This window comes from Camelina sativa, chromosome 20, assembly GCF_030686135.1.
Source record: "Camelina sativa cultivar CO46 ecotype springtype chromosome 20, ASM3068613v1".
NCBI classification, from domain to species: Eukaryota; Viridiplantae; Streptophyta; class Magnoliopsida; order Brassicales; family Brassicaceae; genus Camelina; species Camelina sativa.
This window is the reverse complement of record NC_141899.1, coordinates 24,749,980-24,760,878: the sequence shown is the minus strand read 5'-3', so window position 1 is coordinate 24,760,878 and position 10,899 is coordinate 24,749,980. Positions and strand designations below refer to the sequence as shown.

General features: G+C 31.6%; 1 pseudogene; it reads left to right on the top strand.

The window, feature by feature from the left end:
• The first annotated feature begins 4,978 nt into the window (after positions 1-4,978).
• LOC147919310 (agamous-like MADS-box protein AGL80 pseudogene) lies at positions 4,979-5,657 on the top strand (annotated as a pseudogene).
• The last annotated feature ends 5,242 nt before the right edge of the window (positions 5,658-10,899 follow it).

Sequence of the window (10,899 nt, the reverse complement as noted above, 5' to 3'; positions counted from 1 at the left end):
GCATTGCGTCGGTCGATGCATATCTTGTGTCGGTCGATGCAAGTGCGAGGACGGCGCGTAAAACTCTAGGGTTTTTGTGTTATGTCGAGCATGCGTCGGTCGATGCAGATTGGGTGTCGGTTGATGCAAGTTTAACTTGCATCGGACGATGCAGCTTCTGTGTCGGTGGATGCATCCCCATGTGGTATCGGTCGATGCATGTTGGTGTCGGTCGATGCAGAGTCCTGGTTTGTTATTTGTTGTTTGTTGATTGTTGTGTGATGGTTAGAGATACTCTATTGCTTGTGTGTATAGCCCATTAGATGGGAGGATTGCCTTACTGAGTGTTTATAAAATACTCATGCATTGCAATATGGTTTGTGGTGCAGGTAAAGGCAAAGTGTGATCATGGAATCAAGGCAATGAAGAGGAGGATGTTCTAGGGACTCGGTTTGATGTTGTCTGGCATTGCTAGGTTGCTAGAGTTGGGTCATTAGAAACATTGCTAAGTTGCTGGTTTCATGTTTCCTGATTATTGGTTATTATTGGATATGGTTTATGTTATGATATTGGTTATTATTGGTTATGGTTTATGTTATGATATTGGTGATTATTGGATATTTATTGGTATTGTTTTCCGCTGTTGTTTGTGATTGTGGTTAGGTGGCTAGTGGGTATGAGACCATTAGTTGTAGTTTATTTGTACATTTATTATTTATTATTTATATTAAAAAAAGGGTCGGTCCTTTCAGGAGGGAATGGATTTTTTTTGACTATAGATTAGGGTGACAAGGCCAACAACGTTTCAATCTCTCTTGAGGACGAGTGAAAAATAATATCGCACGGAGGAAAAGACGATACATAAAAAAGGTGGGGAAGATGAAGCTAAGAACATAGTAGAATGAGAAAAGGGAACATAGAAGGAGGAGAAAAAAAAAGAGATTAGAAAAGCTTAGAACTAGAGTTTTTTCATTTTATATGGTGCGCCTATTAACGAATAAGAAATGGGATTTCGTGTTTTGTTACGGCCCAAATATTGAAACTTTTTAAAAGGTTCAAATATTATATTTCAAAAACTTTTAAAAAAGTTTAAAATATTATAGATATTGAAACTTCTAAAAGTCTTAGCTTTTAAAAGGTTTTAAAATATCATAACGTTTTAAATTCTTAGCTTTTAAAAGGTTTTTATAAAAGTATAATTTATAAATTTTAAAAGTTTAAAATATTATAAATAGTGGAACCTTTAAAATGTTCAAATACTGAAAATATTTAAACTTCATAAAATGTTTTAAAATATTATAGTTACTTAACCTCCATAGAAATTTTAAAATATTATATCTATACTAATAAAAAATTGAAGCTATAAACTCCTAAAGGTTTCCATATAGGATTTAAAACAACCAATAAGAATTAGATATTTCACTAATGAACATTTTTGGAAATATAGTAGTAACCTATATTATTAAGATTTTTTAGAAAAAAACAAAAGAAAAATTAAAATCTATAGAAATAAAAGAAATATGTACAACGTCCCATATAGGCTAGAAAATTTTAGAAAATAGCTGATCATTATAAATAAAACTAATATGTTTTTAACTATAAATTAGCAGGAAGTTTGATTTATAAGGTTTCCAAATTTAAAAGTTTTATTTGATTTATTTTAACAAATCAAAAATTTTAAAGATTTATATTTAAACTTTATAGAATGTTTAAAAATATTATAAATGCCTCCATTAAAAGTTTAAAAGGTTATAACTATTTAAACTCTATAAAAGTTAAAGTGTCATTAATATTTAACTCTAAAAAAAAATATTACAAATATTTAAACTACATCTAAAGTTTAAAATATTTAAAATATTTAATCTCTATTAAATTTTAAAAGTTTAAGAATTACTAAATATTATATATCAAATTTTTTTAATATCTTAAAAATATCTTACTTATCTCTGTTTGTGTTTTATATCTCTTATGAGCTGTAAAACATGTTTTTGTGTATGACTTTACATATGATTTGATATTCTTGCAGTAAAATTTTTATTTTTAAGTCTAAGAAAGAAAGATTGACGTCGCAAGACCTTGATTTGATGTTATTTGAGTTTAAAGAAAAAGGATTCACGAAAAGCACATATATTGTTTTAACTATACATGTGTTCATATTACTGCAAGTAAGCATTTTGGTTAGAGAAGTTCTTATATGTCTGGATCTAAAACCGAATAAGTATATAGATGAAATTATCAATAATTGGGTGCATGTGTTGACTATGCTGGTCTTAATGAATTACACAAATTTTATGAGAAAGAAATGATTTTGGTCTTGGAATTTGATGGTTAACAAATTATATGGTAATCTAAAAAAAAGATTTTTTCAGTGGAAGAATGTGAAGAAGTTAACGAGGAAGAAGAAAAAGAAGAAGAGTATAACGAAGAACCAGACGATAAAAGTAACGATGACAATTACCATAAAATTTGACAATGAAAATGACAATAAATAATATGAAGAATAAGAAAACATTGAATAAAAAACATGAAAACATAGGTGGTAGCGATCAATTAAATATGAAAAATAAAATAAATTCATGATTATAAAATTGTTTTGTTTTTCTAGTGGTCAAAGAAATGGTTTAGGATATGTGAGGTCACCAGTTTGATTCGCCTCGCCTGGATGTCGAGTTAAATTCATGATTTTTTAGATCAGATTTGATTTGATAACACAACTGATTTTTAAATTTTTTTAAAACTGTGTATCTGAAATTTAATTTTTTTCCTTAATACTAATTAAAAAAAATATAAGATAATAATTCATTACCGTCATCAATCATATATAATTTTCATCAATATATATCAAATAAACCCACGCGTAGTGTGGGTTCAAAACCTAGTAATTTTTAATAAAAACATGTTTTCTAGTGAACTATTCAGTTTTTTTATTTGTATTTTACTTTTTGTTCTCTCATTGCATAAGAAAAATATCTAATGTTGTCTTTGCTTTTTTCCTATTAATTGTTGTTGGTTAAAGGTTCTACCTTGACACATTTATGTTATTTTGATTATTAGGTAACTACCCTGTTTTAAAAACCGGTCATGGCGGAACCGGAAAAGCAATCGGCTGCACCTAACCGCCGCGAGTTTAGTAAACTCGGCCAATAAATCGGATCTGTGAAGAAAACTCAAATTGTTAGATTTATGATAGAAATCAATGAAGATTGTGTATAAAGTATGGTGTAAATCGTACAGAAAAATGATAAAACGGAAGAAATTATACTTGTTCACGTTTTAAGGTTGTAGGTGCGCAGTCAAAAGGAAGAAGATGAAGAGAAATACTGATTTTACCCTCTGATAAAGTGAATTGATTAAAAAAACAGTTGGGATTCAAATCAATTATAAAGACTGAAACGACTGCACCATTTGAAATTTTACTCATGAAATAATATATATACTTTCCAATGTTAGATATAAACTATAAAACTAGTCTCCGATTAATCCTCGTATAATCTCCCATTAATTGACTAATCGCTAGGCCTACCTCAACGACCCGACTAGCGCCTAGTCATTTCTAGAATAGGGGGCATATGCGTATCACAACACATTCAATTTTAATTTTATCTGAAATTTTCTGATTATTTAAAAACCACACTTGGTGTAGTCATTAATTTTATAAATTATAACGAAAATATATAACTAAGCATATAGCACCAAAGATGTGCGCAAATTAACTAGATTTTCTGAGGAAGTATCTTATTTTCATTATAACATTTGCAAAAGAAAGAAAAAAGAAATCAAATATAGATCATCCACCTCCTCATTGCAATAATTTCACGTCACACATTACCTGCACCACAAACATAATGAGAGGCGTGAGTATTACCATAAATACTCAGCGAGGTGATCCTTCCATCTACGAGTTATGCACACAAACAAATCAATAGTACAACCACAAATAAAAACATAAAAAACCAGCCATTAAACAGAACACCCATAACACATTCACCACACCTACACATCATTACACCAAACAAGTCATACAACCCAGTCGCTCATATAAGCTCATAGTCACGCACTCCTTATCAAGGTGATTCGAACAACAAAACACAACCAGGAGAGACTCTCCCCACATATGCATCAGTCTAGAAACACCCTACAACAAGTCACGCAGCCAAAATGACCTTGAAACAAAACTGACAAAAATAACAGAAAATTTTAGTCTTAAAGATGAAACCATAAAAAAAAACAACTGTTAACTATCCTATCCCCCCAGTGAAAAGCTACCCCAAGACGTCACGGAGCTTCCCCCAAAATCTCGTGCCGTCAGATAATAGACAAGACCACGATTGCACTTACAATCCATGCTGGTCTCAGTTCGCGTATGAGACGAAGCACCTCATGAAACTGCAGATATCTTCTCGATTGTTAACTCGAATCCAAATCCATTGTAGCTCTACCCGCACAGCGGTCTGATCTTTGAGCTCGCCTTCCGCATCCCTTTGATCTTTGCAAAACTTTGAGCGCGTCTTCAGCAACTCCTTGATCTTTGAGTGCGCCTTATGCAGCTCTTTGATCTTCACAAAACTCTGAGCGCGCCTTCTGCAACATCTTTGATCTTCATAATAACTTTAGCGCATACCGCAGCTCTTTGATTTCATAATATTCTGACTGCATTCCACATCCATGATGGCTTTAACAATGGTCTGAGCGCATATCATAACTCTAAGACCTAAACAATAGTCTGAGCACATTCCATAGCTCTAAGACTTTAACAACGGTCTGAGTGCATTCCACAACTATGATGGCCTTTACAAAACTCTGAGCGCCTTCCACAGCTCTACTACCATGATAGATTTAGAGAATGGTTTTGGGAAGAATATTATTGTGTTGTATTAACTTGTCTAGTTGAAATAGAGGCTATACAAACATATATATATATATATATATAGGATTGAAGGTACATTAACCCTAATCTCATAATGCTAAATCCTAATGGACTTTGGTCCATCTTAACTCCATGGCCCATGGCCCATATATTCCCTATTAGAAAGTGAAAATGAGTTTCATAGAAAATGAAACAGCAAGAAAATCAACATTCAAGAAAAGAAAAAATAAGTGTTTTGAAGAAATATCAAGGTAGGCAACTCTATGTGACGTCTCCATATGTGTTTTCGTCAACAATGCGTAAGAGCCCAACCCGGAGGTGTGGCCATCGAGAGAGACGGCTAACAAGGTAGTGTCCTAATGGAGGATGATGTCGGTGATGGACAAGACCAAGAAGATGGTCAACCAAGAGACCTTTCTCCAACAAAGGATCACCAAAGCAACCGAGTCTTGGAAGAAGGTGCGGAAAGAGAAGAAAGACTTGGAGATGAAAAACATCATGTTTGATTGTCTTAGTGGCAAAACTTTGGTTTCTCGTCTCCCAACATGTGATCTTCGAGATTTGGGTTCATTAATTGAACAACATCTCAAAGATGTTAATCGTAGGATGGAGATTCTGAAGAGGAACAATGATGAATTATCTTCCTCCCTTGTTCTTGTTAGTACCGCTACAACATCTAATGTTATGCCATGATTGAGATGGGTTCTTCATCGGTTGGATTTTACGAGAAGATTCGAGAACAAATTCAGAATACTTTGAATATGAAGCGACCAATAAGGATTTGGATCTAAATAAGAAACAGTACTGGTGAGCAGCTATTTGATCGTATCTTAATTTTTTGCTATTTAATCTTTCATTTAATAAAACTCAGTGTTCAAGAAAACGCTATGCGATATGTGGGCGGTGACCCAGCACCTAGAGCCTAGAACACCTAGTCGGGGTTTAGGCGTTTTTAGGTGGTTTAAGCGTTTACAATACAAAACATTATATATACATATATGATATTATATATCAAATTATGTAAAACTATATGTTAGAAAAATATATAATAATAATCATAAACTAAAATTAGTAAAAATACATTTATTTAATTTAGATTCATAACATATGAACATTTATAAATATGTATATGAATATAAAACTTTAAAATTTAAATATATGTCGTTAAAAATAAATAAATATATATATATATATATATATATATATATATATATATTAAAATAATATTATTTGATTTTAGGCGGTATACGCGATCGTCTAGGCATCTGCAGAGCGCCTAGCGCCTAGACGGCGCCTAGGCAGCCCTAGACCACACTGATAGAACTTTATTTTTGAGTTTAGTTTGTTTTAGTTACATGCATGTTTGGATTGATTTGACAACTTATTATATAAAGCTTGATGTCAAAACTGATTAACAAGATTATGACACGTGTCAAATATACTGATTAGATGTTGACACGTGTCAATTTTTTTTTAATAACGTAGTAGGATAGCTAATTACAGAATTTTACATGTTATATTTTAAAAAAATTATTTTTCTAAATCAAAAAGGAAAACTAACAAAATCAATATATTTTTCATTGCATGCTAATTATATTATACATGTGTTCTCAATAAAATTTGACATGTGTAAGCAAAAACTTAATTTATTAAGCATGTATATTAATCAATAAATAATGAATAACAAAGTTAAAAAGAATAACATAAGTTATTTAACATAATTTTAGTCAGATAGAAATTGTATTTGTCGTTGTAAATTTTGTTTGTAAGTAAGTACACAAATCCTTGAAATAATAATGAACTTTAAAAAAAAATTTCAATACATGGTTATTTTAAAGATTTTAATGAATGTAGTAATATGTAAAAACCTGAAAAAAAAAAAAAATGAGTTTGTAGGAATAAATTTTTGGTTAATTTATGAAAATTGACAAGGTATTACTTATAAAATTATGACATATAGAAGAATAATAGTTAGGGTATTTTTGGATTTCTAAAATTTTTGTGGATGTTAACTGATTTTTACTGATTATTTTTATTGTTAAATTTAACATACTAACCTATATACATATTATCTCATATCATGCTCATATTATTTTTGTTATTAAAATTTTAAATGTGATTACTTAACTGAATGTCTAACAATGAAATTTATTTTAGATTGAAAATTTAAAAATATTAATATGTATCATTTAAGAATATTAGTAATATTTTAAAATGCTTGATTTTATAATTTCAACACATGTATTTTTGTAATGCATATGTCAAGACATAAGATAATTCTAAATAAATTATAATTATAGGAATGAATCTTCAGCTATTTGATGAGCATGTCTCTATATCTTGATATATGTTTTTATTTTATAAATTCCACTCATTTAAAATTGATTAAGACATGAGGTAAAATTAGTACTTATGAGATAAAAACATAACAAATTTATCTTAAATAATGTTGATTCAGTTTTTTTGTGAATTATATTTTATTAATTTTTATTTGTATTTTCAGCACATTTTAACCCCAGAAACACTAACATAGCTGTTTACAGCTTCTAAGCAATGTTTTCTTGGTTTTTAGCTTGTTTTGGGACAAAATGGGTATAAGTGGCTTTTAAACTCTCCACATCAATCTCAAACTCTTATAATTAGTCAGTTGCATTGGATTAAGACACATTTTAACCCCAAAAACACTAACAAAACTGTTTAGTGCTTCTAAGCAATGTTTTCTTGGTTTTAGCCTGTTTTGGGACAAAATGGGTATAAGTGGCTTTTAAACTCTCCACATCAATCTCAAACTCTTATAATTAGTTAGTTGCATTGGATTAAAACACATTTTAACCCCAGAAACACTAACATAGCTGTTTAAAGCTTCTAAGCAATGTTTCCTTGGTTTTAGCCTGTTTTGGGACAGAATGGGTATAAGTGGCTTTTAAACTCTCCACATCTATCTTAAAGTCTTATAATTAGTTAGTTGCATTGGATTAAGACACATTTTAACCCCAGAAACACTAACAAAGCTGTTTAGTGCTTCTAAGCAATGTTTTCTTGGTTTTAGCATGTTTTGGGACAAAATGGGTATAAGTGGCTTTTAAACTCTCCACATCTATCTCAAACTCTTATAACTAGTCAGTTGCATTGGATAAAGACACATTTTAACCCCAGAAACACTAACAAAGCTGTTTAGTGCTTCTAAGCAATGTTTTCTTGGTTTTAGCATGTTTTGGGACAAAATGGGTATAAGTGGCTTTTAGACTCTCCACATCTATGTCAAACTCTTATAACTAGTCAGTTGCATTGGATAAAGACACATTTTAACCCCAGAAACACTAACATAGCTGTTTAGTGCTTCTAAGCAATGTTTTCTTTGTTTTAGCCTGTTTTGGGACAGAATGGGTATAACTGGCTTTTAAACTCTCCACATCTATCTCAAAGTCTTATACTTAGTTAGTTGCATTGGATTAAGACACATTTTAACCCCATAAACACTAACATAACTGTTTACAGCTTCTAAGCAATGTTTTCTTGGTATGAGCCTGTTTTGGGACAAAATGGGTATAAGTGGCTTTTAAACTCTCCACATCTATCTCAATGTCTTATAACTAGTCAGTTGCATTGGATTAAGACACATTTTAACCCCAAAAACACTAACATAGCTGTTTACAGCTTCTAAGCAATGTTTTCTTGGTTTTAGCTTGTTTTGGGACAAAATGGGTATAAGTGGCTTTTAAACTCTCCACATCTATCTCAAAGTCTTATAATTAGTTAGTTGCATTGGATTAAGACATATTTTAACCCCAGAAACACTAACATAGCTGTTTACAGCTTCTAGGCAATGTTTTCTTGGTTTTAGCCTGTTTTGGGACAAAATGGGTATAAGTGGCTTTTAAACTCTCCACATCTATCTCAAACTCTTATAACTAGTCAGTTGCATCGGATTAAGACACATTTTAACCCCAGAAACACTAACATAGCTGTTTACAGCTTCTAAGCAATGTTTTCTTGGTTTTTATCTTGTTTTGGGACAAAATGGGTATAAGTGGCTTTTAAACTCTCCACATCTATCTCAAACTCTTATAATTAGTCAGTTGCATTGGATTAAGACACATTTTAACCCCAGAAACACTAACATAGCTGTTTAGTGCTTCTAAGCAATGTTTTCTTTGTTTTAGCCTGTTTTGGGACAGAATGGGTATAACTGGCTTTTAAACTCTCCACATCTATCTCAAAGTCTTATACTTAGTTAGTTGCATTGGATTAAGACACATTTTAACCCCATAAACACTAACATAACTGTTTACAGCTTCTAAGCAATGTTTTCTTGGTATGAGCCTGTTTTGGGACAAAATGGGTATAAGTGGCTTTTAAACTCTCCACATCTATCTCAATGTCTTATAACTAGTCAGTTGCATTGGATTAAGACACATTTTAACCCCAAAAACACTAACATAGCTGTTTACAGCTTCTAAGCAATGTTTTCTTGGTTTTAGCTTGTTTTGGGACAAAATGGGTATAAGTGGCTTTTAAACTCTCCACATCTATCTCAAAGTCTTATAATTAGTTAGTTGCATTGGATTAAGACATATTTTAACCCCATAAACACTAACATAGCTGTTTACAGCTTCTAGGCAATGTTTTCTTGGTTTTAGCCTGTTTTGGGACAAAATGGGTATAAGTGGCTTTTAAACTCTCCACATCTATCTCAAACTCTTATAACTAGTCAGTTGCATCGGATTAAGACACATTTTAACCCCAGAAACACTAACATAGCTGTTTACAGCTTCTAAGCAATGTTTTCTTGGTTTTTAGCTTGTTTTGGGACAAAATGGGTATAAGTGGCTTTTAAACTCTCCACATCTATCTCAAACTCTTATAATTAGTCAGTTGCATTGGATTAAGACACATTTTAACCCCAGAAACACTAACATAGTTGTTTAAAGCTTCTAAGCAATGTTTTCTTGGTTTTAGCATGTTTTGGGACAAAATGGGTATAAGTGGCTTTTAAACTTTCCACATCTATCTCAAACTCTTATAAATAGTTAGTTGCATTGGATTAAGACACATTTAAACCCCAGAAACACTAACATAGCTGTTTACAGCTTCTAAGCAATGTTTTCTTGGTTTTAGCTTGTTTTGGGACAAAATGGGTATAAGTGGCTTTTAAACTCTCCACATCTATCTCAAACTCTTATAATTAGTTAGTTGCATTGGATTAAGACACATTTTAACCCCATAAACACTAACATAGCTGTTTACAGCTTCTAAGCAATGTTTTCTTGGTGTTAGCCTGTTTTGGGACAAAATGGGTATAAGTGGCTTTTAAACTCTCCACATCTATCTCAAAGTCTTATAATTAGTTAGTTGCATTGGACTAAGACACATTTTAACCCCAGAAACACTAACATAGCTGTTTACAGCCTCTAAGCAATGTTTTCATGGTGTTAGCCTGTTTTGGGACAAAATGGGTATAAGTGGCTTTTAAACTCTCCACATCAATCTCAAACTATTATAGTTAGTTAGTTGCATTGGATTAAGACACATTTTAACCCCATAAACACTAACATAGCTGTTTAGTGTTTCTAAGCAATGTTTTCTTGGTTTTAGCCTGTTTTGGGACAAAATGGGTATAAGTGGCTTTTAAACTCTCCACATCTATCTCAAACTCTTATAATTAGTTAGTTGAATTGGATTAAGACACATTTTAACCCCAGAAACACTAACATAGCTGTTTACAGCTTCTAAGCAATGTTTTCTTGGTGTTAGCCTGTTTTAGGGACAAAATGGGTATAAGTGGCTTTTAAACTCTCCACATCTATCTCAAACTCTTATAATTAGTTAGTTGCATTGGATTAAGACACAATTTAACCCCATAAACACTAACATAGCTGTTTAAAGCTTCTAAGCAATGTTTTCTTGGTTTTAGCATGTTTTGGGACAAAATGTGTATAAGTGGCTTTTGAATTCTCCACATCTATCTCAAACTCTTATAACTAGTCAGTTGCATTGGATAAAGACACATTTTAACCCCAGAAACACTAACATAGCTGTTTAAAGCTTCTAAG